Below are 22,832 nucleotides of genomic sequence, written 5' to 3' on the forward strand. Positions count from 1 at the left end.
GATCCAAGATTTATTTTCAGTGCAAGGAGACCCTGTCGGCAGTGGAGCACTCCTCAGTGGCGACAGAGAACTCTTGCCACGTGGAATGATCTATTGGCCTTGCAACAATAGATCCCGAATCAATCCACTTTACAGCTACAGCAGGAGACCAAGGCAAGCGAAACAAAGAGATAATTACACTTTCAAACCTAGATACAGCACCTTGCTTCCTGAACTGGCGACATTGTAGGATCCTAGGCTAATCACTTTGTTGTTCTGCCTTCCGTTACCGTAGTTCTCCATCATGAGCATCTTGTTGAATTCACAAATGTCCCTATCGCCTCCACATGGAACATGGTTAGAAACTACTTTTAAAACGGAAAGCTTTATTGAATGTTGTATACTCGATTTGCCAAACTTTAAATTATAGCATAACATTTTAGAAATGGAAAGAAAACCTTTTATTATTGAACTGTATTGCTTTTAAATGAAACGCACTACTGCACCTTAAGCTTATGACTTTGGGAAACTTGAATTATTTACCTTAGGAACGGTCCCGCGTTTCTGTTAGCGGGCCGCCATCTTGGATTGGGGTTGGCACTCTAGTTTCCTGGGCTGCCTGTCTGACGCCACCATAAAAGGCATGCTCTCGCGACCGCGCAGCGGACGCGCGCAGCGGGCGCGCCGGCGGCGCGCCGAAGGCGCGCCAAAGGCAAGCCCGTCTGCGCCCGTCCGCGGCCGAACTGCGCCATGTGCCACCCCCCCTGGCCAAAATGCTTGTATCACATATGACTCTGCAACGCTACTGGAAATGCGGTATAGCGCCATAAATGTGAAATGCTGTCCTATCTATCCTTTTAACCCCTTCAGTGCCCGCCCCTTTCCCCGCCCAGTGCCGGCCGTTGCATTAGCGGGCGGGGTCTATGACGAGCTGGACTCGTCATGGGCACAGCGCCACCGCGGCCCATGACGAGTCCAGCTCGTCATGGGCACTGAAGGGGTTAATGGACTCCAGATCGTTAGCTGTCCAGTATGCCATTTTACCCTGAAAAATGGACATCACATCACCCATCTGCAGAAAGAGGTGGATTACTCTCGGTCCGGCAAACATCTAGGTAATGAGCGTACCTTGATGGCTGTCCTTCTGAATGTTAGATCCCTGCCTAAACATAGTCACGAACTAGCAGATTTCTTAGATGTTCATAGGCCAGATATAATGTTTCTTACTGAGACCTGGACCCATAGCGCGTCGGAACCGGATTTAAATGTAGCAATACCCCAGGGATACAACATTTTTAGAATTGACAGAATAGGTAAAAGAGGGGGAGGGGTGGCTATTGTATATCGTTCTCATCTTAAAGCTACCTTCTCAGCTATACCTCAATTTGAAGAGGAGGCTATTCTTTTCTGTCTTAAGGCCTCCAATACGGATGTCTTCAATGGACTTTTAATTTACAGGCCACCAGGGCCAAGAAACACTTTCATTGGGGCCATTATGAGGATAATGGAATCATGTATGGGACAATCTAACTTTTCGGTGCTGGGCGATTTTAACTTCCACCTAGAGGCATCAGAAAACCGAGATACCAAGGAGCTATTGGATTGTTTCTCTAGTCTAGGCCTGAAGCAAATCGTCACCTGCTACACGCACATGGCGAAGCACACCCTAGACGGCTTTTTTACAAACCATAGCCAGATAAAACTGACTAAAACTCTTGCGCTACCCTGGACCGATCACAGTGCTGTCTTTTTTGAGGTCCCCACTAAAGGACCCCAAGACAGAACTGTAGGGTCAAAGAAAACAGGCTTTGAGTATGCCTGGAATCAAATAAATGGCCCAGTTTTTGAAGCCAGTTTGCTCTCACAGAAACCCAAAATGCTCTTTGGAACTGACACTGATATAGATAGAGAAGTAACTCTCTATCATACATGGATCAAACAAGCGATCCAAAACCTAGGCGTGGAAACTCGGACACGGACCAACATTAAACAGATCTCAGCTCCCTGGTATAATCCCGAATTAAAAAATCTAAAGAGAATATGTCGAGCCAAAGAACGACTCTGGAGAAGGGAATACTCAGAAACAGATAAAACATATTATAGAGAAGCGCTGACAACATACAAGGAGGCCATTTTCGAGGCTAAATCCAAATATTTTGCTGAGAAAATTATGGCTGCTAAAAATATCTCCGGTGAGCTGTTTAAGACAGTTACTAAATTGGCCACGTTTGGAGATGCTAAGGCAGTAAAGACAACAAAGCAATTTTGCGACACACTTGCTAATTTCTTCCACGAAAAAGTGACCAAAGTCTATGATGAATTCTCTATAGGTGGAGAGGATATCAGGCAAGCCATGTTCATGATGGAGGAATCGGACAATAAAGTTTCTTTAAGAAACTTTTCCCCCTTTACACAGGATAGAGTTGAGAAAGCTATTCTTGAGATTAAATCAGGCTCTTCTCTGGATCCTTGTCCCGTAAAGATTCTTCACATGGTCCCAAACATAATAGCACACATTTTAACGCCTCTTTTGAATAATATCCTCATATCTGGGTATTTTCCAGTAGAGTGGAAAAACTCTCTGATTAGGCCCATTATTAAAAAACCCACCCTTGACTCTCTTGAAGTGGCCAACTATCGTCCTATTGCCAGCCTACAATTTCCTTCAAAAGTATTTGAAAAGGTGCTCAATGAGGAACTTCGGTCCTTTGTAGAAGACAACAATAAACTAGATATTGCTCAACACGGTTTCAGGCCACACCACAGCACTGAGTCTGCATTAATCGCTGCGACCGAAAGCTTACGACTGCACCTGGATAAAGGTGGAAAGGCGATATTGGTAATGCTTGATCTATCCGCCGCGTTTGATACGGTGGATCACCATATTCTCCTTCAGCGTCTGGCGGAGATAGGGATAAGGGACAAAGCAGCAGATGTTCTCTATTCCTATCTTAAAAATAGAAAGCAAGCTGTGGTATTGGATGAGCATTCATCCTCTCACTTTGTAATGCCATGTGGGGTACCTCAGGGATCGGCACTTTCACCTACCCTGTTCAACATATACGTTTCTCCTCTGGCTAAATTAGTTCGTTCACATGGCTTTGAGGCCGTTTGCTATGCTGATGACACACAGATCATTATCTCTTTAGCCACAAATCCAGAGACGGTGGCTGAGCGTTTTAAGTCCTGTATGAGTCAGATCATTTGCTGGATGCAAAATAACTGTCTGAAATTGAATACCGGGAAGACGGAGGTAGTTATGTTTGGAGGAGACAAGTCTCTTTGGAATTCAAATTGGTGGCCGGAAGCAGCAGGACTCTGTCCCCAGCCAATAAAGAAGGTAAAAAACCTTGGAATTCTCATTGACGACCAACTCTCCCTTATTGACCAGGTAAATAGTATAACCTCCTCCTGCTTCTACACAATTAAAATCCTTAGAAAAGTTCTTCCATTTATCCCCATGACATTGAGGAAAATGGTTGTAACAGCACTGATCCTGTCAAAAATTGACTATTGCAACTCACTCTACATTGGAGCCAAGAAAAATGTAATCCAAAAGCTCCAGATTCTGCAGAATGTTGCTGCTAGACTGTTACTGGATCTACCTAAATTCAAATTAGTCAAATTACGCGTGAACAGCTACACTGGCTGCCCATAACCGCGAGGATTCAGTTTAAATCAATGTGCATGATACATAAGAGCCTGCACAGGCTAGGACCATCACAGATAGGTCAATACTGTAAACGGTATGTCCCTTTGAGACATCTACGATCTGCGTCAGCCCACCTGCTTGTGGTGCCAAAAGTAAGGACTCTGAAGTGGGGGGGCAGAAGTTTTCGCCACCTGGCTCCTAAAGTTTGGAATACCATGCCGCTTCATCTTAGAATGCAAAACGATTTACTACAATTTAGAAAGGGACTAAAAACATGGCTCTTTACAGGCATCCCTATAAAATCGTAAGTTTATTTGAATCTAGATGTAAAGGCAGTAAGCGCTAAGACGCCAAGGCAAACACGCGCTATATAAAAACCAATTTTCATTTCATTTCATTCATTTCAAAACTATATATCAGTGAGTGTCTTGCCCAGTTGAACGCGTAAACATGAGTTGGCTAGCTAAAGAATCATTACCTCCTCACCCACCTTCCTCGCCACAGTAATCACTGAAAAGAGCAATAGATCCTCCCCAGAACCTTTCAAGTTTTAACAAAACAGTCCTGTTGCTCCCATCCCTCCCCTGAGATGGCTGACTTCCTTTTCCCTTTGAACTGCCTACAAAAGGAAGCTTCACTTTTCCCTCTGCCTGTTTTTTGGTTCGGCACTAGATCACCTTTAAGCAGGTTTTCAGCTAAGTGCATTTGTTAAATGGATGGGTGAGGCTTTGCTTTAGCAAGCTCATGTTCCCCATGCACTTAATCAGACCGATTAAGGGCATAAAAATGTGCGGTATAGAGGACCTGCTATAATGAGCTCATGCATTTTGTAGCTTCAGATCCTGGTGTAACAGATCACAAACTGAAGCCACCTTGGGGGTTGTAACTTACTCAGGAAGATGAACACTGGCTGTCCGGTATTTTCTGAGGTCATGGGCGGTTCTGCAGGAGCCGTGGCCTCGCTGCCTTGAAGCCACTGACTTGAGCAGCTGCCTCTTTCGGAGGCGTGCGCTCGAGCAAGTCCTTTTGTAGCTGCTAAGCAATGAAGAGCAACACAAATTTTCACCGGGCTATTTGCTTGGCAACTACAAAAGCAGGAAGAATCTGCTTTTGTGGTGATGTCTTGAACAGCATGGAGGGACCAAGAGAGGAGACGAATACATTGAGCATGACAAACAAGTTACTTAGCTTAGGAAATGCCTTATCTGGTAGAGACTCTATCTAGCAACAGAGTTCTCACCTTAGGATTATCCCCAAGCGTCAGACTGGTTCAGGAAAATATTTATAAGTAGTACCACTGTGTGCTGGTAAGTGACGTCGTTTTGCTGTGCGTGGCGTCGTCAGCTCTGAAAGTGACATGTGCTTTATCTATATAGGCACTACTCCAGCATGCTGATGTCAGTTTTGTTTGCGACTTTTCACACCAGGAGTGCAGAGCCATGAAGAACACTGGCCACTGGTATGTAAAACTAGGGCCTCCAAGGGGAACAGCCCTGTCCCTAGAAATCCGTTCCCAGAGCAGGGAGGATGGGTGGGTCAGCATGTAATCTATGGCTAGATGGAGTCCCTACCAGATAAGGCATTACCGAAGGTAAGTAACTTGTTCCTCTGATACAACCTTCTAGACAAAGAATTCTTACCTTAGAATAGATACATAAGCAATACCTCCCCAGAAGTGGGACTGCTAAACAATTTCATACCAATAAGTCCTTCAGGACCAAATGGGCAAATTGCCCGTCCCAAAGGACCTGATGGTCTGGGCAATAGTGCTTATTGAACGTGTGCAGAGAGCCCACGTTGCTGCCTTGCTGATGTCCTGGACCAGTATTCTGCGTGCTAACGGACTGGTCACATCCTTTGCTCTTGAGGAATGAGCACTCAACCCTTCAAGGGGTTGCTTCTTTGACAATGCATAGTAGATTTGATACAGAGCATGAGCCATCGGGAGATGGGCCATTTCTGTACTGCCTTCCCTTTATTGGCTCCAACATATTCCACGAACAGTTGTTCGTCCTCGTGGAACTCTTTTGTTTAGTCAAGGTAGAATGATAATACTCTTTTTGGGGCCAGTCAGTGGAGTCGCTCCTCTTCCTTAGAGGGATGCGGCAGAGCAAAAAAAGTAGACAGGTTGATGGATTGGTCTACATGAAAGGGAGTGACCACCTTCAGAAGGAAGGAATCTCTTGTGCGAAGGACCAGCTTGTCCGGGAAGATGTTGAGGTAGACAGCAAAGCCTGGAGCTCATTGACCCTCCAAGCAGATGTTATGGCCACCAGAAAGGCTGTTTTGATTATAAGGAGCCTGATAGAACAGTTGTGTAGCGGCTCGAAAGGAGTGCATATGAGAAAGTTGAGGACTAAATCTAGGTCCGACTGAGGCATGATGAAGGATGAAGGAGGGAATATGTGTTGGAGACAATTCAAAATCCTATGTACAATAGGAGATTTGAACCGGGATGGCTGATCTTGCAACCGCAGAATTTCTGAGATGGCAGAAAGATAGCTTTTAAGGTGCCCAAAGCGGAGCCCTGCTAGGCAAGAGAAAGAATAAACAGAAGTGCCTAAGATAGGGGAGCAGAAAGAGGATGAACCAGTTTTTTTGCACACCATTCCACAAACTTTCTCCAACGGCAGTTGTATACCATCTTGGTGGAGGGACGCCTGACAGCCAAGATGGCATTACAGATTGCAAGCGGAAGGTCTAAAGCTGTCAAATGTTGCTGCTCAATCTCCACGCATGAAGGCGGAGTGTTGAGGTGGAGAACCCCCACCAGTTGCTATGAAAGAAGATCCTCCGGAAAGGGCAGCCTGATCGGAGGACCTATGGCCATGCTCAACAGATCGGGATACCAAACTCTCCAAGCCCAGTCCGGAGGCACAGGGATGTCTTGGGCCCAGTCGTTCCTGATCTTTTTGAGAACTCTGGGCAGGAGTGGTATGAGCGATAAGGTGTACAGGAAGCCTGAGCCCCACTTGAGACAAAAAGCGTCTCAGAGTGAGAGCTGACTTGGAAACACCAGTACACAAAACTACTGACATTAAGTGTTCTTGGCAGTGGGCAACTGCTGAAAGGGACCCTGCACCACCTCCGATCCATTAGGCAGCTTTTGCTGAGTTTGTCCACCCTGGCGTTCAGAGAGTCCACCAGGTGTTGAACAAACAGGGATATGCCCTGCTGTTCCAGTCGTGTCCAGATGCGCAGGGACTCTTGACAAAGGGTCCATGATCCCACCTCACCCTGCATGTTGCAGTACCACATGGTGGTGGTGTTGTCTGTGAACACCTGCACTAGCCTTCCCTTGATCGAAGGTAGAAAGGCTTTTAATGCCAGCTGGACTGCTCAGAGGTCCAATAGATTGAAGTGGATCTGGATTCCAATATAGCCTCTGATCTCCACCTCTCCCAGATGGCCCTCCATCTCATGAGTGACGCAACTGTCACTACTGTCAGATCTGGTTGGGGAAGGGAAAGGGTCTGCCGCAGACCAAATCACGGTTAGTTGACCACAACTGCAGATCCTTTGCAGTACCCTCCGAGATCTGGACCATGTTTGGGAGACTCCCCTGATGCTGCGCCCACTGGAACTTCAGGTCCCACAGCAGAGTCTACATATGTCAGTGCGCATGTGTCACGCGCAGGATGCAGGAGGCCATTAGGCCCACCAGCTACAGAGGCAGTCTCACAGAAACCCAGGATAGAGGCTGTAACATCTGCATCGTAGCTGGACTCACAGTTCAGAAGGATAAGCCTGAAACTGCACCATGTCCAGAACAGCTAGAAAGGGAGCATTTGAGAGGGAGTCAGGTGTGACTTCAGCACATTGATAGTGAACCCCAGCAAGTGCAGGAGGTCCGCTGTAGTCTGGAGGTGGGAGACAACTGCCAGGGGCGAGCCTGTCTTCAACATACAGTTGTTGAGATAGGGGAAGACTGACACCCTGATCTCCGTAGATTTAGCTGTAACCACTGCCATCACCTTGGTGAACAACTGAGGGGTGGTTGGTAAGGCCGGAAAGTGAGCACATCAAACTGAAAGTGCCCCAGGCCCACTGTGAACCGCAGGTAGTGCCTGTGGACAGGCAGGTTGGGAATCTGGTAGAATGCGTCCTGCAAGTCCAATGCTACAATCCATTCTCCTGGGTCAAGGGCAGACATAACTTGAGCGGAGTGAGCATTTTAAATTTCAATTTTTTGTTTAGGTAGAAATTGAGAGGATGCTACTTTAGGATAGGACATAGGCCTCCGTACTTCTTGGGTACCAGAAAGTAGTGGGAATAACAACTATGGCCTACTTCTGGCGTCTGCACCCTCTCTATGGCTCCCTTAGCCAAAAGAGACGCTACTTCCAGGTGGAATAAGGAGAGATGGCCCTCCGTCAGCCTGTCGTAAGTGGGTGGCATGAGTGGAGGGGTAGTCACGAAGGGGAGGGAGTAGCCCCCTTGGAACAATCTGGAGAGCCCATGGGTCAGATGTTAATGAGCTCCAGTGGTGCAGGCGATGGCGTATCCTGCCTCCCCATGGATGAACATGATGTTCGGAGGGAAAACTAAAGAGGCTTGGAGGCTGCGGCTGGCGGGGGAGTGGTGGACTGGCCAGAACTCTGGCAGCCCGACCCACGGGGTCACTGGGTACCACGTCCTCGGCCAAGCAGAGGATGGGCAGACTGGGGTTGACGAGTGGCCAGGCAAAGACCCAAGGACCTGGCAGTAGCTCTGCTGTCCTTGAAGCGCTCTAACGATGAGCCTGCCTTGTCTCCGAAGAGACAGGAGCCATCAAAGGGCATGTCCCTGTGCGGAGCTTGGACATCCCCCAAATTGGTCATGTCCAGCCCACATCAAATTGTGAACTTAGCTGCATCCCTCCCATCAGCCATGGCTTAGGAGAGTATGGTCCGGGCCTCGTCCGGGACCATGGGCAGCACCGGCACAACCGAATCCCAAAGGGAAAGCAAGTAATGGCCCAAAAGGCATGCGGTGTTCACAGACCACAATGCCAGGCTGACGGCAGAAAACATTTTCTTACCCAAGGTATCTAGCCTTTTAGATTACCTATCTGGTGGGGAGGTAGGGAATATGCCAGGATTTATTCGGGAAGTGAAGGCTAAGACCACCAACCTCTCTGGGGTGGTGTGTTGGTAGTGAAAAGAGGGATCCCCTGTGGTAGGGTCATGGTGACAGACAATTTTCCTACTGACAGGAGTCCCTGTGGAAGCCTTGGACCAGGCCCCCAACAAGACGTCCATGAAGGCTTCATTAAATGGGAGAAGCGGTTTTGAAGGGGTGACTCTCAGTTGAGGCACCCTCATCAAGACGTTAGTCTTGCCAGCCACGGTGGGCAGAGTAAGGTCTACGACCTCGGCCGCCCTCCTCACGACCATAGCAAATGAGGCACCCTCCTCTATAGCCACAGTAGGAGGAGAGACCAAGCCAGTGCCTGGGGAGGTATCCAGTCCACTGGCATATGCCAATTCCTCACACCAGTCCATTTTGGGATACAGGGGCTGGTATTAACATGGTCCAGTAGCCCCTACCAATCTTCCCCAAGTCCTAGTCCATAGGAATAGGGCTAAGGCTCCAACCTGGATATAATGGCTCCATTCAGCGCCAGAGTTGGCGTTGGGTGAAGCCCCTCTGACTCTGTGTCAGAGTCGGGGATAAGTATGGGGATGGCACTGCCAGAAGGTGCCAGCAGCACTGGGGGTGTGAACAGTGGTATAGGCCCCGGAGAAGGTTTAGGTGGCTCGACCGGGTGCCGGTCATGATCCATCTGTGGATCGAAGGTGCCCAACTGGCGCAGAGGGCGGACCTACATGCAGTTAACCCTCCAATGACCACCGAATGTGGCCCGAAGGAGCACCAGAGGGAACAGGCCGCAGAAATTTGAGGTGCATGGCCTCATAAAATTCTAAGGGTTGGGTGGGGGTTGCTTTGCCTCCTGGGGAGGTGCAGAGACAGCCCAGCCTCAACTGAGAGCCAAGCTTCAAGTGATGACACTCCCTCGTCTTGTCGGATGACTTTGATGGACAAGGTGAAGTCAAAGACCTCTTCGACTTCTTACACTTCTTCTGCTTGAGGGGCTTACCAGAGTGGAACAACTTCGACAAAGATCGATGGCTCAGCGTGGGATATTGGCACCTTTCACTCAACTTGGATCAAGACCGTTGGGGTGTTGCAAGTTGCATGACATAGAGCTTGAGGGATCGCTTCCTCATCAGCGCAGGTCTTGGCTTTGTGTTCACGCTCAAGACACCAGAGACAGACAAGGTGCGGGTCCGTCACCTACATTTGCCAGTGACAGGCGCGGCAGGGCTTGAATCTAACCTTCCTCATTACATCCCAAAGTCAAAAAAGAAGAATAAAAAAAAGACTGCAGGTACCTCTATCCGAATCTGCACTGACTGGAACGAAGAGATTGGATGTCAGCATGCTGGGGTGGTGACTATAAAGGGAGTGCACACATCATTTTCGTCTCGGACGCGCCGATGACATCACGTGGAACCGAATGACATCACCTACCAGCGCAAAGGGGTACTGCTCCTGAAAAAATCCGGATTCAGTTTGACGCCTGCGGATAATGCTAAGGTAAGGTATCTGTGGATAGAAGTCCCTATCAGATGCTGCTGCCACCCCTTCAAAGGCAGTCTTGAAGCAAATGATCTAGGCTGCAGTAAATGCTGCATTTAAAGAGAGGGAGCTATATTTCCCTCCCAAGAAGCCTCATTTAGATCCCTCTACAAGTGATGAACTGGAAGGGGAGTAGGGGGAGGATCAAAAAGTCAGATTTGTGCAGGGGAAGGACCTCAAGGAGGTGCTCCAGCACATTTAAACCAATATGGCATTTGTGTATACAGCCACTGAACTGGACTGTCCCCATGGGGAGCAGAGTCAGGACTGATTTGCATATGGCTGAGTCCAAACTGAAATGACATAGTGAGCAAAAAAACGATGTATTTAGGCCCAAATCTCTGATCTGAGGGTGAATGTTTGACAATGTTCAGCAATCCGTCCATCATATTTTAGTGTTGCTAGAGTCACTCCAAGTGGGAAGAGTATGTCCAGATGTGGGTCCCGTACTCACTATGCCAGTGGATTCAAGCTAAGCTGGCTGATGATGGGTGATACCCTAAAACCAGTCCCTGGATGCTTGTTTCCGGTCCTGGGAGGGCCTGACGGTTCAGGCTGGACTGTTCCCATGGAGTGAAGATCGATTTGCATATAGCTGGGCCCAAACTGCGATGACATATGAGCAAAAAAGACGATAGATTTAGACCCAGATCTCTGTACTGGGGCGAATGTTTTACAATGTTCAGCATTCAGCCCCTCATCTTTTTCTGTTACTAAATTCTCAGCCTCGCCTGCTTCTCTAGGCATTACATGCATAACCTCTTCATGTGGAAGCATAGCAACCTCTTCCAGTTGAAAGTGCTGGATATTCTTGTAAAAGGATGTTTAGCCTCCTTCGGAATGTATATGAAGTATTCAGCTGACCATATTTAATGTACTGAGGACCCCGATGGATAAACTCAATAATAAAAGGGTGCGGTGTTATGTCTTGCACAACATCACGGGTAGCAGATCCAGTCTGCTTTACAGTTTCAAAGTTTGGGGACTAGGAGGACAAGATCTGATGCAGCCGCTGGTGCGCTAAGTTTATGATATGAATTTCCAGTTTCTGTTGTTTCTGCTTCTGGATCATTTTGGGATCAAGCTGTGTCAGTATAAAAACATTGAGTTTTCTGACCAGCTTATCCACAGGGTATTCCCTTTAGACTTGCGTTTTGAGCATTTGTAGCCAAACTTTAGGCATTTTTATGCTTTTGTTATGCTGTTGCAATCAAGTCTACTTTCGGCTTTGCCCATTTGGTTAACACATCTTGTGTCGTTTAAGATCTATGCACATTGTTCTTGTAGAAACATACACAGCTGATTCATTTTGTTACCTGCAAGCCTGGCAGGTGTATCACCATGATGCTGTTGTTTTATGCCATTTGAAACCATCTGAGCCTCTCAACAGAATTCCCATTCTTATTTAGTCTGGTTTATTTAAATACATTGCGATCATGCTGTCTGGCTAAATAATAATCGAGTTGTTTTATGGCTGGACCAAAACGCCAAACTAGTTGTTCTTATTTCCAACATGCCCAGTTGTTATGACTGTTCTGTGGACACCTACTCCCATATATTGGCAGATATTCCACATGGGTGCTACTTTCTTGCATTGTAGAAACTGATATGGCTGAAGATGGCTTTGAAGAAGTTTTCAAAAGGGGACTACAGGCAACACGACTCTGGTAGAACGGGTCACAGGGTTTACCTGCCACCTAGCATAGGAATTTCTTGTCATCTCAGTCTCCTGAATTCTGGCATCACTAGCTTCCCAGACTCTCTTGCAGTGGCCTTGTGTAATGTCTGACATTCAGGGCTATGAGCTGCAGGAAGCCTTACAGCCTAGCAGTGGGGACACGTGCATTTAGAGTTTCCTTGAATAAGTGAAATTTAAGGGAAATGGATGACTGCATTACAGCCAAAATACACGAACTTAAGGGCTTTGCATCAAGAATCGTACCCAGGTACGTAAGTAGTTTCATAACTTAACTTTGTCCTAGTTTTGAAAACTTTTCACTTAAATTTTCAGATCTTGGAACAGTTTGTGGGTTAGAAGGGGCCTTCCTCAATCAGTCTTGTAGATAAGAATAGCAGAAAATCACTTGGCATCTCAGAAACATTGCTGCTACTGCTACACACTTAGAGATTGCCTTGTGGGATGACCTCATGCCAAACAACAATATTTAGATTTGGAATTGTGGATTAGCCATCTTGAGAAATTTTCTGACTTTTTTATCATAGGAACACACAAGTACACATCATGACAATCTATGAACATCCAATACCCCTGTTGAAGTTGTTATATAGTATTTGATGATAGTCTGTGTTTGATTCCTTATTTTTCTTTAAAAGGGTTAACCAGAACAGATGGCACATGTTTCTGTGCTGTAATTGACTTTTCTCTATTACATTTATTTTAGGAGCAATTGTGCCTCCTACCTGTAGGAAAGCGTCACTTCTTGACATGGTTACCTACACGTTTAGCTCACTGGTACTGATGCTTTTGATAAGAAGTGCACTGGACCCCTGCTAACCAGGCCCGAGTGCAAGTGCTCTTTCCCTAAAATGATACAAATGTTAATTGTAACCTAATTGGCAAGAACGTTAGCACCCTTGTAAGAGCCTAGTAAATGGTACCCCTGGTACCCAAGGCATGGGTACTAAAGAGGGTCTCTAAGGGCTGCAGCTTGTATTATGCCACCCAAAGGTACCCACACACAACCTGCATGCAGACTGCCATTGCAGGATGCGTGAAATGGTGCAAGCCATTCTGAAAACACAACATTACCCACTCCCTGTGTACAATGCCAAAGTACACTAGATGTACTATATGAAAGTCACCCCTACAGCAGGCCTTTAGAGCCCTAAGCAGGGTGTATAATAGTACATGTGAGGGCACATCAGCATGATCAGATACGCCCCTGTGATGCCTGGTTCCACTTCTAGTCATTGTGAGTGATCAGGAATCTATTTTAAATGAATGTTATGGCCACTGGTCAGTATGAGTTACCCAGCTACATAATGGCTTCACTGAAAATATTGGTGTTTGGTATCAAACACATTGTCTTAATAAATCAGTACTGATGCCAGTATCAGATTAATGAAGACATGCACCTAAAGGGCACCTTAGAGGGGGCCCCTGTAACCATACTAGTCTCTTGTGTTCGCTATCTGGTATCTTCCAGCCTGACACCACAGACGAGTTTCTGACCCCCTGCAAAGTAGAGCCCGCACTCTCAGAAGCCAGAAACAATGCCTGTTTGACAGAAGGTGCTCTCACCTCCTCCAGCAGGATGGCTAGTGATTTAGCATATCAAGGCCAGATGCTTCAAAGCCTCTGCTGCCTTTGATTTGCAACCCTTGCTTCCCCCCACACCTGGGGAACGCCACTCCCTGCCCGGGGTCCCATTTGGCACCAGAGCAGGTGGAAAATGAGAGATTCAGGAGGTGTTTTACTCACAGGATAGTTGTACCATTAAGGTGGGCTATCTGAAGTGAACAGCCAGAAAAGGGTTTCACTATCTTGATTTTTTGTGAAATAGAGACTTCTGGGTCAGGTTTATGCCCAATTTCCACAGGAAGTGGTCAAATAAGGGGTGTAGTCATCCTAGTGGCAGGTATCCCATTGGCTACTACCATATACTCCCCTAAATGCCCCAAAACTGAGTATTTAGGGGTCCCCTCAACACCAGTCCAAGAGATTTGATTACCTGAGAACACAAGAAAGAGAAAGAAGAGATGGCACCACGAGAACCAAGGATGTGCACAGAAACTGGCGCCAACCCTGCCTTGCTGCTTGCTCCTTAACAATTACAAAGACCTGACTTGTCCTGTGGCTGAACATCTTTCACAACACTTGGAGGACTGTACAGCACTTTGACAACCAGATATTATCTCCCTGGAGGTGGAGGAGCCATCCTCCTGCATCCGCAGGCACAGACTGCATCTGCCTGGGTCACGGTGTTGTTGGCCATCAAGCCCACGACAGAGCAACACTTCAGGAGGAGGTTTTTGTGGCTCTATGGGGTGAGCCCCGTCTCTCTGCCGAGATTTGAGATGCTAGACTCTCCAGGAGCCCCTCTGCACCAATACCCTGAGTACCAGGGCACTTGCACCAACCAAGGCTTGTTTGTCAGCCAGCCTGGACACCATGACCTAGGAAATCCTCCGGCATGTCGAGGGACTTCAGAACCGATGAGACTCATGACCAGAGTGGCCCTGCTGTCTTGTTTTTCCCTCCTCTGCAGGTGTACTGACAACCGTAGAGCCGCAAGTGGCCAGCCAGCCAAGCTCCTCTGCACCCGAGCCCTCAAGCCCCCAGCCTGGGTTCAAGACTTCTGACTGCGTTCCCTTGGTCTAGGGGTCTCCATCACCTGAGCCCCATTTGGGTTCAGCTGAACTTGTCCCCACATCTCCCATTACAGTCTCTTTGTTTTAGGTCACCATGATGTTACCGGTGTAGTGCTCGAGGCTACCATCCCGACCAGCACCTCTGCACCTGGACACACCAGGCCAGGTAAAAGGAAACTGCTGGTGGTATTTTGGACCTGTGCCCCCTAGCAGCTTAAGTCCCAAAGGGCGCCCCTGAACTCTGACAGTTCGGTGGTGTTTGCTATGTGTGTTTCCCCCCCATAGGATAACGTAGCATTTGAGGCTCACACCTCAAAACCGTTATTCAAGTTCTTTTACTGTGTACTTTTAAAATCGATATCTCAAAAGTACATAATTTATTCTAAAGATCTTGGTGTCTAAATTCATATAAAAATCTACTTTATTTTGATAAATTAGTCTCAGATTACTTATTTGAGTGTGTGAACCATTTATTGACCATGCATGTACAAAAAATGCTTAACACTCCCTTCTGATAAGCCTAAGCTGCTGGACCACACTACCACAAAAAGAGCTCCTGGGACTATTAAAGCAAGCCCTGTAAACTACATGAGGGTCGTCTGGACGTTTTTTTGTGTCCTTACATTGCCATCACTACATAAATAGCCAGCTTCCTAAACTACTCCAGCCGGTGTACAAGCAAAGACCTCGATGCCTTAAATAAAGAAATTTAGCTAGTAACCATTCTGTGCAATATTTACAACCATCTATCTCTTGTTATACTCAATCAAGTTGAAAGATAAGATGTGATGGTTTTGCTGACCTGGGTGCTCAGTTGGGGCGAAGGTGGCTTAGAGTGAGCCTTTACTTGTCTGCTGGGTCGACTAAATGTGCTTTTTTCCAGTAGAGTATATTAATGCTTTTTGGTGCTGGTCTCTTCTGTACATTTCCTCACCTGTCCTGAAAACCCATTCTTTTTTCCCAAACTGATCTAATTGGACTTTTCATGGTGGGCTTTGTGTTTTGTAGTACCAGATCAGAGCAGAATGCAAAAAAATCATACTGTGATCAGATGATCTGTGGTTTTTCACTGCGTATTATTGATGAGAGACATTAGTCTTAGACACGAAGCACTCCAAACACCTGGCCCTAACATTAAAAAACCTTTCAAAATCTAATTGAATCCTCTTTCCATTCCATTGGTAAGAGGTCAGTCAATTGTTTCATGGTATCCAAATATGCTCTTTTGTATCTGACGTATTCAACAGTGCTCTTTTGTATATGATGGCAGCCCAAGGAGTAGTGACCCGGCAGCTCTGCCCTCCTATGGTTCAACTCTTTTTGTTGGGGGAACAATGGAAGTCAAGAACAAAGTATTAAAACTCTTTCTCACTGTGTCAGAATGAGGAAATTGGTGTTGGATTCTTCCACATAAGGATAGGGCCCTGGTCAGAGACCATGAATTTCCTTTCTTGATGCCTTTTTACAATTCTAGCGAAAGGCAAGTCAGAAAGGTTTCTGTGTTAGAGAGTTAGAGCAATGCGGTGGAGTTGTGCATTTCCGCTCCAAAGTTTTTCCGCTCTGGAAGTGCTAAGGGTAGCTGCATATAAGCAAAACCCATGCATACTGACGTCAGTTGCTTTCTAGGCTGCCCACACCATCAGACACATAGCCCTTCATATGAATTGATGTAAACACTGTGCAGATCTCTGAACTGGGATCTTTTTGGATGAAAATGAGTTCAGTTCACAGAAAGGGAAGATGGGAGGGTTGGTGAGGAATCTGCGGTTACATAGAGTATTCAACAGAAAGATTGATAACAAAGGTAAATAACTTGTTCTTCTGATGGATACTCCTGACCACACATTCCTGAGCAGTACCTTCCAATGTGTTGGGTCTGTGAACAGGCTCATACCAAAAAGTCCTGTAGGATTGAGTGAGCAAAATGCCCCTCATGATGGACCTTGATCTCGAGCAGTAGTGCAACATGAAAATGCAAACTGAAGCCCATGTAACCACCAGATGTTCAGTACAGGCACTTGCTGTACTAATGCATTGGTAGCAGCTTTGGTCCTGGTGGAATCAGTAAGCAAGCCATCTGAAGGCTGTTTTTTACCAGTGCCTAGCAGATATTTATGCAAAGAACAATCCATCGGGAGATGGTCTGTTTTGTACTGCTTTACCCTTCTTTGCTCTGGAAAAGCCTACGAAGTACTGATCGTCCTCATGATATACCTTAGCATGATTAATTTAGAAACGATAAGCTCTCTTAGGGAAGAGGTGTGGCGCCATGGCCAGGGCGACTGACTCCGGAATTTGGGGATCACGGTTCGATCCCAGGCACCGGCGGCAGATTAGCCCAGCACCATGTGACTCTGGGCAATAGCTTGCTTAATCTTCCCGACGGCCCCCAGCGCCTAGAGACCCTTACGGGTGATTGTTTGTGCTTTACAAATGTGGATTATTATTAGGATCCAAACAACGGAGTCTCTCTTCTCTTTAGAGGGAGAAAAAAATGACCAAAGGGTGACAGACTGACCGACATGTAAAGAAGTGTCTACTTTGAGTAGAAAAGACGCCTGAGCCTCAGAACTCACTTGTCAGGAAAGAAGGTAGTATAAGGTGGATTGACACAGAAAGTATGAAGTTTGCACACAAGTCTAGCCGATGTCATGGCAATCAGAGACGTTTTAATGCATGGGCAAAGTGGGCTCTGGCCCAGGGCCCCAGCCTTTCAGGGGGCCCCCTGACAGTCAGCTCCATTCTCCAGAGTTTTGCCCTAATGACCTTGAATATTTCCTAAACAGTTTGTTTTAAATTCTGTTTTCCTTTCAGTTATTTCTTATGTACCTGATGTGTGAGAGTCTAGTACAGTCATTTTGCAGAGAAATTTTGTGTTTATGTTTCATGCAATATACATAAAAAACGTTTATTTTAGATCAAAACAAGGCCTAACATATAAGAAATGGGAGGGCATCACAGAGAATATTAGCAGGTGAGCTGCTGCTGTGTTTCAATATTGAAAACACACATAAGTATCCCTGAATATTAGATGTAAACACATTCAGGGCCTTATTTATGAGAAGTGATGCATCGCTGTGTGAAAACAGAGATGCGTTACTTCTTAGTGCGCCCTCGTTGCGACATGAAGGATGTGTCATATTTACTGTATGACGCATCATGTCGCAAGGAGTTACAGATATGTCAGTATGTCTGACGAATCTGTATGCGCAAAAGTGATGCATTGCTGGGGTGTGTCTGAAAATAGACGCAACTCCAGCAATGTGTGCTTTCACATGGAGCAAGCCCCATGTGAAAGGGCCTGCATCAGTCTTATGCCTGCTGTGTGGCAGGTGTAAGATATTGACGCAATGGCGTCGTAGAAGTGGCGCACTGAGTTCTCATAGATTTCAATGCGCCACTTCTACGAGGCATTTTGCGGGGCAACACCCACCCTGCATACATTATGCCTGGCGCAGGTATAATGCGGTGCAGGGGTTCACAAAGTGAAGCATCTGCCTAGATGCGCCACTTTGTAAATAGGGCGTAACATTGCACATATTTTATGCTGCTGGTGCGTCACAAAAGGTGACGCACCAGCGGCATAAAAGTGAAGCAAAGCCTCATAAATAAGGCGCTTAGAATTTAGACGAGTGTTCCTTTGCACTGTCAGGGACCTAATGAAATGAAATTGTGTATTTAATAAAGCGCGCAGCTACTCAGGCTAGAGAGTCCTGGCGCATGACAGTGGGAGGAAAACATGCGTAAAAGACCCATCAGTTATCAAAAAGCCAGGTTTTTAAGTTCTTTCATGAAAGAGAGTAGGTCTGTGGTTAGTCTCAGAGACTCAGGGAGGCTATTCCACAATTTTGCTCCTAGAAAGCCGTGGGATCTGCCTCCAATGCGGGCACTGCATATTTTAGGCATGATGGCCAGGTTGGCATTGGAAGAATTTAGGGGTCTAGCTGTTGTGTAGCGATTAACGCGCTTATTTATGTAGCCGGCTCCTAAGCCATGGAAAGCTTTAAAGAAGCTGGTCATGGGAATAGGGGTCATACTAGATCTGGGTTTAGGTATCAGGATGGCTCTGGCCGCCACGTATTGTACCACTTGTAGGCGCTGGATAAGGGATTTGGGAAGACAGAGGTACAAGCTGTTGACATAGTCAAGCTTTGATGTCACCAGAGTCTGCACCACGATCTTTCTGCTCTCAAGCGGTAACAGTGGCAGGAGTTTTTTTTAGCATCCAGAGTATGCCAAAGCAAGTGCCATTTAGATTTTGAATTTGAAAGCACATGGAGAGTGTCTTGTCTATGACAATTCCTACGTTTTTGACTTTCTCCTTTTCAGCGGACGGGGGCGGCAGATCTTTTGGCCACCAAGCGCTCCAGTCAGGCGTTTATGGATTACCAAAGAAAATAACTTCAGTTTTGTCAGGATTGCACTTCAGCTGATTGATCTTAAGCCAGTTAAAAACCTTTGTGAGGCAAGACCTAATCATTGCCCCGTCAAAGTCGGTTCCTTTTTCACACGTAAAAATCAGCTGAGTGTCATCAGCATAGGAAACAATTTTGGCGCCCTCTTCCTCTACCAGAAAAGCAAGGGGGATAGATATATATTAAAAAGGGTAGGACTGAGAATGGAGCCCTGAGGGACACCTACATTCATGGCCGGAACTGGGGATGAGAAAGGGGGGAGCCAGATGTCCTGAGATCTATTTGCCAAGAAGGATGACATCCATTGTAAAGGCGGCCCCCCCCCAGACCGATGTTAGCAAGTCTCTCCGGGAGCCTCTCATGTGGGACCATATCGAAGGCCGCCGATGTATCGAGCAGTATCAGAACAGTCTTGCCTCCCTGGTCCAGCTTACCCTTGAGAAATTCAGTCACTTCCAGCAGAGTGGACTCCATACTGTAGTTAGCCCTAAAACCGGATTGGGACTCATGAAGGAGCTTCCCATCTTCAATGTGTTTTTGGAGGGCCTTGTTTACATGCTTCTCTAGTACTCTGGAGAGGGTCGGAAGAAGGGAGATTGGCCTGTAGTTGGCACGGTCCGTCGGTTTGGCGTTAGCCTTTTTTTCAGTTGAAGAATCTTAGCATTCTTCCATAATTTCTGCATGTTGCCTGAGGAGAGAGAAGCATTAAAGAGCTGGTTTACTGTGGGGTTTATGGTGGGAGCTAATAGGTTCAAGATATTCCCTGGACATGGGTCAGTAGGAGAGCCAGACTTAATGCTTTGGAGAGGGGTCAGTGACTCTTCAAGCTGATACTCAGGGAAAGCTAGTAAAGATGTAGGATCCAAGAGGTGAAATTTGCTATTAGAACTAAGGTAGAAGGTCAGTTCTTCCTCTGAGATGTTAGTGAAGGCTTGTTGGATCATGGAGATCTTTTTGTGGAAGAATTCAACTATTTACTTAGACCATTCTTCAGTGCATGGCCCTTCCTTTGTGCCGGCTCTCAGGGCAGTAAAGGATTTAACTATGCTAAAGATTTCCTTACTCTTATTTTGGGCATTTTCTATCTTGGTTTGAAAGAGGTTTTTCTTGGCTGCCTTCACGAGAATGTAATGAGCTTTTAAGGTGTCTTTATACACCTTCCTGTCCTCAGGTAGATAGGATTTACGCCATTTCCGTTCAATTGTTCCACAATTTCTGTTGCGAGATCTAAGGGAATCGTTAAACCATGGAGATGGTGGGGCTGACCTCTTTGAGGAGCAGCAAACAACCAGTACCACTGCATCAATGTTGGTTCGGAGCCATGAATCTATTGAGAGGGCGTCCGAGTCGGGGCAGCTAGACAGCTCTGGTGAGGAACGACCGAGGGCGTCTGCTAACATCGGAATGGATATTTTATGGAACGTCCTGTAATTAGAGACCCTCTGCCCTGTGTTAGCTCAAGGGGCTGTGGCAGAGTTGGGAATGACGAATTTTAATAGGAGGTGGTCAGACCAGGTAATGGGAAGAGGTAGGCTTACTGATATGTCAAAGTTGTGAACGATTTGGTCTAGGGTATGGCCCTTCTCATGGGTGGCCAAAGAAACAGATGGAAACATGTTGCATGCCTGCAGCGCCTCCAACAAGGAAATTGTTTGAGGGTCTTTTCCATTGTCCATATGTATATTGAAATATCCCAGAATGAGGCAGTTGTTGTATTTTAAGGCCAGGGAGGTGGTGGCTATATTAAGTGTAGTAATAACATTTCCAATAGCACTAGGAGGTCTGTAAATCAGAAATCCAGCTATGCTATGATGGGGGGATAAGGTACAGCAGAAGCCTAAGCAGTCTACTTTTTTATTGTAAATTATGGCAACACCTCCCTCCTTCCCAATCGATCGGTCCCTCCTAAGAATGTTATAACCCGTAGGGATGGCCGAGGTGATAGTAGGGTTGGAGGCTTCAGACAGCCAGGTCTCAGTGAGAAATAAAAGGATCAGACTGTTAGTCTAAAAGTAGGCCATAAATGTATGGTTCATGCTTTTGTATAGAGCGACAATTTTAAAGGGTGGCCTTTAAGTCCTCTGTTTTCTTATTGTTTTTACACTTATTGTTGCGTGGGAGGATATTGGGTGCGAGTTTCCTGGGCTGGAGGAGAGTCCAGTTGCAATTATTGCATCGAAAGTCTACCTCCAACCTCGGATCAGCGGCTGTACAGCGACATAATGGTAGCCGCCTAAGGCTAAGCAGTTTTTCCCTATTGCAATATAGTGGAAGAAACTCACCGGAGGGGAACTGGGCAGCATGGCCAGCGCCGAACGCCTCCGGGCGCAAACAAGCTTACCTTCGGCGCCAGCGGTGCACCCGCTGTGCACGTCCACTTAGCGCGTCCGTTTGCATCGGGAATATATAGGCTAATGCCTATGATGCACACTGGATCGCCTACGCAGCTGAGGAAGCGGAAACTGCATAGGCATAAGTGAGGAGCCCGATAGTAGCCCCAGCCCTCCACACAATCGGCGTATCAGCAGCAGCGGACCAGGACTGGAGGAAAACCGAAATGCGAATCGGTGCAGCTAAGGAGGTGTTGGCAAGCAGAATCAAGTAAAGTGCAAGGGCGCATAGGTAGGAGAAATTGTTAAAAAGCACTGAGTAATTCAGCCAGATATATACAATTTAAAAAGTAATAAAAACCTAGTAGCAGGGCAGGAAACACTAAATCCTACAGCTATCAGCTGCGCGCATCCGTTTGCATCGGGAATATATAGGCTGATGCCTTTGATACAAACTGGATCGCTAGCACAGCTGAGGAAGTGGAAACTGCGTGGGCGGAAGTGAGTAGCCAAATAGTAGCCCCAGCCCTCCACACAATCGGCGTATCAGCAGCAGCGGACCAGGACTGGAGGAAAACCGAAATGCGAATCGGAGCAGCTAAGGAGGAGCTGGCAAGCAGAATCAAGTAAAGTGCAAGGGCGCATAGGTAGGAGAAATTGTTAAAAAGCACAGAGTAATTCAGCCACACATATACAATTTAAAAAGTATTAAAAACGTAGTAGCAGGGCAGGAAACCCTGAATCCTACACCTGTAAGCTGCACATGTCCATTTACATCGGGAATATATAGGCTTATGCCTATGATGCAAACTGGATCGCTAGCGCAGCTGAGGAAGCGGAAACTGCGTGGGAAACAGGGGCTCAAATTAGATCATAAATTCAAAGGTGTCCTGAACAGGGGCCCCCAAAATATGTTTGGCCCAGGGCCCCCCAAATCCTTAAGATGTCCCTGATGGCAATGAGAAATAATGTATTTGAAGTTAGAAGTCTCACGGGATGCGCATCAAAAAAGTGAGGACTAAATTCAAGTCTCACTGGGGCATCACAAAGGGTTTTAGAGTAATCAAATGTTGCAAACCTTTTGAAAACTTCAACGCAATGAGTGATCTGAATAACGAAGGCTGACCCAGCAACTGCAAGAAGACCCTAAGAGCTGAAAAGTAGCCCTTAACAGTGCCCGAGACAAATCCTTGCTGGGCTAGGGACAGAACAAACAATAAAACTTCAGACAACTTTGCCTGTAAACATGGGACAGCATCCGCAAGCATTTTGGAACAGAGGGCTTATATGCGCCATCAGTGCCGGCGGCGAAAAATCCGGCCTTCTCCCCGCTGCAGGACAAAGGTGCAGCACTCCTCGCAGAGACCTTGGGTGTACGCACGTTCGCTGACCTATACCCCGGAGTCACATTTCTCCCCCCATTTACCGGCACAGGGGAAAGACCATTAACCTTCTCTGATACCAGCGGCGTCACTATGGAGGTGCGGGGGGTGCGGACCGCAC

The 22,832-nt window shown here is 46.7% G+C and overlaps 1 protein-coding gene across 1 annotated transcript in view; it reads right to left on the minus strand.

Moving 5' to 3' along the window:
* KIF5A (kinesin family member 5A) overlaps positions 1-22,832 on the minus strand; it is an 800,696-nt gene that overhangs the window by 14,499 nt on the left and 763,365 nt on the right. The gene's annotated exons all lie outside the window — the stretch shown is intronic.

This window comes from Triturus cristatus, chromosome 4_1, assembly GCF_964204655.1.
Source record: "Triturus cristatus chromosome 4_1, aTriCri1.1, whole genome shotgun sequence".
Classification (NCBI taxonomy): Eukaryota; Metazoa; Chordata; class Amphibia; order Caudata; family Salamandridae; genus Triturus; species Triturus cristatus.